Below are 5,881 nucleotides of genomic sequence, written 5' to 3' on the forward strand. Positions count from 1 at the left end.
CCTCAAATCATCTTTTAATTGGTGTAGGCACTTTCCTTCCTTCTGGAGGGTGGCTACTTGTGTTCCCCATGGTCACTGTGTGTGTTGTAAAGTAGCCACCACTGCAAGTTCACTTCCGGAATGGACTACAATCTCAATACAAATTAGTAAACTAAATATGAAATTGTAGTCCATGCTGGGAGAGAGCTTGGAGCGGTGACTACTTTACTACTCAAACAGGGACCATGGGGAACAAAAGTAGCCACCCTCCAGAAGGAAGGACAGTGTCAGCACCAATTCAGAGATGATTTGAGGATCTACAACCGAGTGATACACAAATAAGATACATTTTTGTTAAAAGTTAAAGTGACATTAAACCCTCAGATTTGTTAACATAAAACAATACTGTAATGTGCGCCTTACTGTAATCCATGGTTGTTTCCCTTCTCTTTGTTGCTTTTCCTTTTAAATCTGTATCTGTTCTCATGCTGGGCAGAACTTCTATTTTGCAGCAGACTGCCTTGTCTCTGAAAGTGTGTTGGTTTGAAACCTGAGCCAGCACTACAGGAAGAGGCAACCAGCTGCAAAGGGAAGTTCTCCCCAGCATGAGACGACATGAAGATTTAAAATGAAGAGCAGCAAAGAGAAGGGAAACAACCATGGATTACAGTAAGGTACACATTACAGTATTGGTTTATGTTAAAACATCTGAGTGTTTAATGTCACTTTAAGGTACTTGAATGCATTTTTAAAATTTAACTCCTGAGCTTAGTGTCACTTTAAGCTATAGGCAACCCCTAGTGAACTATTCACTGTTGGTTTTTTCTTGGGTTGATACCTTTGTGTTGCTGTGTTGTCCTCACCTAAGTTGGACTGGTTTGGGACGTCCCAATGTTGCTGATCTCCCCTGATGCTGTGAAAAGTTAAGGTACTTGAATGCATTTTTAAGATTTAACTCCTGAGTTTAGTGTCACTTTAAAGAGCTGCTTGCAGGATATTACTTCCAAAGCGTGCAACCGTAGATGCCTGTACATTCACCTGGTAAAACTTAGAGAATGTATGAGTGGAAATCCAGGTGGTGGGCTTGCAAATCTGGTAAACAGATGGTTGATACTGAAAAGCACATAAAACACTCACACATCTCATTGAATGCTCCTTGACAGGAAAAGGTGGAATGACCTGCCTGAGCCACTGGGAAACAAAGACACAATCAGACTGTCTCAGTAAAGAAGTGGCTGAGAGGAAAAATAAATATGGCAACCGCACAAATCAAATTATAACTAGCTTTCAAAGTAAGTTACACATGGAAGGGGTTTCCACAGTACAAACACAAACATTTACCAGCCTACTTACCAGTGTATGTACTACTTTAAAAGCTAGTTATCAATTGATTTGTGCGGTTGCCATATTTGTTTTGCTGGATTTGGTGTGGGGGCACACTGGGCGCTACAGCTGCTATTGTAATGTGCTGGGTTTCTGGTGTGTCCCTGTTCCTTTAAGGAGGGATGGACTACCTTCGGGCGTACCTGCACTCAATTTATCGATTGCTATATATGCTCCAAGATGGAGGCTCTCATAGATTAGTCCTAGGACCACAATACACAGAGAAGCCTTGATTAGGCAGCGAGGCTTCCACAAATGTTGCACAAGTTGTGCTAACTAGCTCAAAGGTAGACAAAAACAACTTTATTCAGATTCAGGCAATGGAGGGCTATCTCCTTTGGATGAAATGGAGTAGGACATAGAGTTATAAAGTAATATCCAGGTTAAAGTGGAAAGTAGAGACCACCATATGAAGAAAAGAGGTTCTGGGCCTCAAAACAACCTTGTAAAGGGTTATTTACAAAGTAATGCTGCTAACAAAGCCACTTTATAAGTTAGAGTAGACATGGGATAGCTCTGATATTTTGAAAATGTGTTGTTTTTTTTAAAGATCTGAGAGAACCAGGTAGGTCCCACAGAGTCACTGGAGGCTGTGCAGGTGGAAGTATATGAGCTGTACCTTGTACAAAACCCTTAATGGGGATATGAGAAGCAACCAGTCTTTGGAACAAAATAACCAGAGTGGACATTTGTGCTTGTATGGTACTCAAAGCCAATTGTTGATCCAGGCTGGATTAGAGAAAAGCCAGGATCCATCTCACCAAGTATTTCTTGGGATGAAGTGTTCTTACCTTGCACCAGGCAAAGTATGATTTCCATTTGCAATGTTAGACCTTGCTTGACACGTACCTTCTAGCTTTCAGGGATATAGGAATGACTCAGAAAGAAAGACGCCTGTCTCTTAGGACCTGGGCTTTAACAGTCATTCTCTCAAAACCAGTGACCGTGAAGCAGGGCGGTTAACTAGCCCTTGGGACAGAAGATCTGGACAATCTGGAAAAGCCCACAGGGTGTCTATCAGGAATCTGATGAGGTCAGAGTACCACATTTTCCTAGGTTAGTTTGGTGTGATGAGAACAATCAGCATTCCCTCCCTCTCAATCCTGCAGAACAGATGAGGTAGGCGATTCAGAAGAGGAAAAGCATAGAATAGTTTGTACTGATCCCAAGGAGCCACAAGAGTATGTACTGCTTCTACAAGTGGATAACTGCATCTGGACACAAACCTAATTAGTTTGTTGTTGAACCTGGAGGCTAGGAAGTCCACATGTGGGGTCACTGGCCTGACAGGCTGGCATCCATCTTGAGCATCTTCCAGTAAAGTGAAAGAAAATATTTTCACAATTCCTGGGCTGGGTTGGTGAGCCACTAGGCCAGAGACATCCTGGTCCTGGGTGTCAGGAGCTTTGGCAAGTCCACCGACTGTACCTTCCTGTCTCAAGAGGTTCATTCTGAAAATAAGACGGACAATGTCCAGCAAGCCATCAGCACAGTACTGTAATGCAACAACCAAAAGCTGTAGAGCTGCAGCTAACGATTATTTTCAAAATCGATTAGTTAGCCGATTATTAAGTTCGATTAACCGGTTAATCGGATAAACTATAAAATAAAGTTTAAAAAATGGCTCCAGTGATAGGACTACTAGTTTGTATTAAGGTTGTAGTCCATCACAGGAGCAAGCTTGGACCGGTGGAAGTAAAAAAGAAAAAAAGATAGTGTGGTGTGCAATATAGTGAAATGGAAAGTGTAAAATTATACAGCAATGCATGCAGAATGGCAACGGCTATAGAGGACTACAAAACCCAGCAAAAGCACATTATGCAGCACAATGCAGAATACCGCCAGCTATAGAGGAATACAACAAATCCCAGCAATAGTACATAATAGCTGGCGGCATTCTGCATTGCGCTGTATAATGTACTATTGCTGAGTTTTGTAGTCCTCTATAGCTGGTGGTATTTAGCATTGCACCACTTTATAATGTATTATTGCTGGGATTTGTTGTACTCCTCTACAGCTGGTGGTATTCTGCATTGCGCTGTATAATGTATTATTGCTGGGACTTGTAGTCCTCTATACAGCGCAATGCAGAATATCACCAGCTATAGAGGAGTACAACAAATCCCAGCAATACATTATACATACAGTGTATAATGTATTGCTGGGATTTGTATTCCTATGTATAATATACAGCACAATGTACCATCAGCTATAGAGAAATACAAATCCCAGCAATACATTATAGAGCACCATGTGTGGGAAAGTGCAGTCTTCCAGCAACGTGCTTCTGAGATCGGACCTGTCTATCAGCAGCTGTCATACCCCCACACCTGCTCCTCTTTACTACATCTCCCCGCGTCCCTGTGCCGATCGTGGATGTGGATGGGCAGGAAATGTGAGGCGGGGAGGAGGTGCGACGTGTGGAGCGTGGATGCGAGCGGGTCTGGCAGCGGCGAGCGTGAGGTGGGGAGGAGGTGCGGTGCACAGCGTGTGGAGCTGTGAACAGGGCCAACTGATCAGAAGCCGATTAATCGATTATTGAAAAAGTTGACAACTTTTTCAATAATCGATTATGTCGATTAGTTGTTGCAGCCCTAAAAAGCTGCATATGCTCCATGCCTGAATGATCAGCAAGAATGGATTTGGGGTTTTTAGATATTCCCCTTAGACTGCACCCCTAGGGTCTGGCAAATTGCCATGACAGAAATAGTAGGTTGCAGGCCAGAGCCTGCTAAGGAAAACAAAGACTTGGAAACATGGCAATGTCCTCAACAGGAACAGTCAGAAATGTTGTTTAGCCGAGAAATGTTTTAGGTCCACAAGGGGAATGGCCCACTTCTTAGATTACGTCTCCTCCATGAGATATTGCCGAGCAAAGTGTTTTTCGGAGAAACAAATAATTTGTCAGGGTAATCCAATCTCTGCACAAAATATATTTCAGTAACAAATGTACTGGAAAGATTTTGACATTTAAGGGGCCACTAAGGGAGCCCAGACTGATAACAGGGGTGGTTTCAGATGCAGGTAGCTCCAGTTTTACACATGAAATGGTATTATTAAGCCTTGGAGTTATGTCAGTAGACTGAGGCTCCTCAGGCACAAACTTATCCAAAAAAAGAAAAGTAATAATTCACAGCTGCAGGAATGTCAGAGACAGACTCTGGAGGAGAGGGCATTTAAGTGCTCTTATGACCCCTGCGTTCTGAGTCAGCTGTGATAGCAGTGATTTTGTTCATAAATTCCTAGAAATGTTTCATAGAAAATTCCTCCCTGAATAGAGCAGAAAGGAGCTACACCTACAGGAGCTAGGGAAAACTCCAAAGAGTGTGTGGACTCAAGCAGAGGACAATCTAAGTTGTCGGCGTCAGGTCCTCTGGGAGGAACACTGCAGGCCGCCCTCGAGCTGCTAAAGGAACGTGGGACCATCTCTTTTGTGCTCAGGATCCACCATATTACGGTACCATGAAGGCAAAGAAATACATACCTGAAGCACCTGAGATACTCACAACCAACTGCGGAAGCAGAAAATGTCATATAGCCGGAGGCAAATGAGTCACTATGAAGCGCCAGCAAGGAAAACCAAGGTAAACCCATGACCCTTGTGAGGAGAGCTGTGACAGAAAACAGACATTTTGAGTGACGCATTTCATTTTCCAGCACATCAACCCTTTCAGAGAATGGGGGGAACATGTGAAATGTTCATATGGGGACCAGCGCCATTCTTGCCTCCCAAAGGTAAGTTGTTGTGTTAGATACATCCTAGTATTGCAGCAGTTACCCAATACTTCAATTTCACTTTGGGTTGATAGGATCCTTTAATTTAAAGTCCTGTGCTACTTGTCCACGCCATCTTGTTTTTATTTTGGCATTGCTTGAGTGCACCAGGAACTCGCTGTTCAATATAGTTTGGATGGCTAGTACCTTGATATTTAGGGAACACTTAATTCGGAGCCTTGATATCACATGAGTGCGACTTATATGTAACATTTATTTCAGTTGCTGAGCTTAACGCTGGACGCTGCAGTGGCTGTCGCAGACCTTTGGTAGTTCCAGCCTGCACCCCCGCCGTGACCCACAGGAGCTGATTTTGCCCACCGCCATCTTAAAACAGCGCTGTGACAAATAGCTGCTATCCCAGCCCCATTTTAAAACAGTGGCTGTGTGACTCATGTGGTTAAAGAACTCAGCGACCATGATGGCCTCTTGCAGGCAACGGGGCCCTTATGAACTATCCCAAGGAGGGTCAGAATAAACGTTACAGAGGATGAATGAAATGGAGTGAAGACTCAGATCAGGCTTCTGGAAGGCAAACATAACTTGTGAATGGAAGTAACACTCGCCGTTCTCTATGGAAAGAGAAGAAAAGGAAGATTAGAAAGAAACTCCATTCTAATAGAAAATAAGGATGTTATCAATGAGCAAGTCATTAAACCCAAGACTCAAGTCAAATATAAAATAAACACCCTTTATTCTGTATACTGTATTTTAATCAAAAAATAAATTATACGATATAATAATA

This window comes from Nanorana parkeri, unplaced genomic scaffold, assembly GCF_000935625.1.
Source record: "Nanorana parkeri isolate BGI_ZX_2015 unplaced genomic scaffold, ASM93562v1 scaffold1106, whole genome shotgun sequence".
In the NCBI taxonomy this organism is placed as follows: Eukaryota; Metazoa; Chordata; class Amphibia; order Anura; family Dicroglossidae; genus Nanorana; species Nanorana parkeri.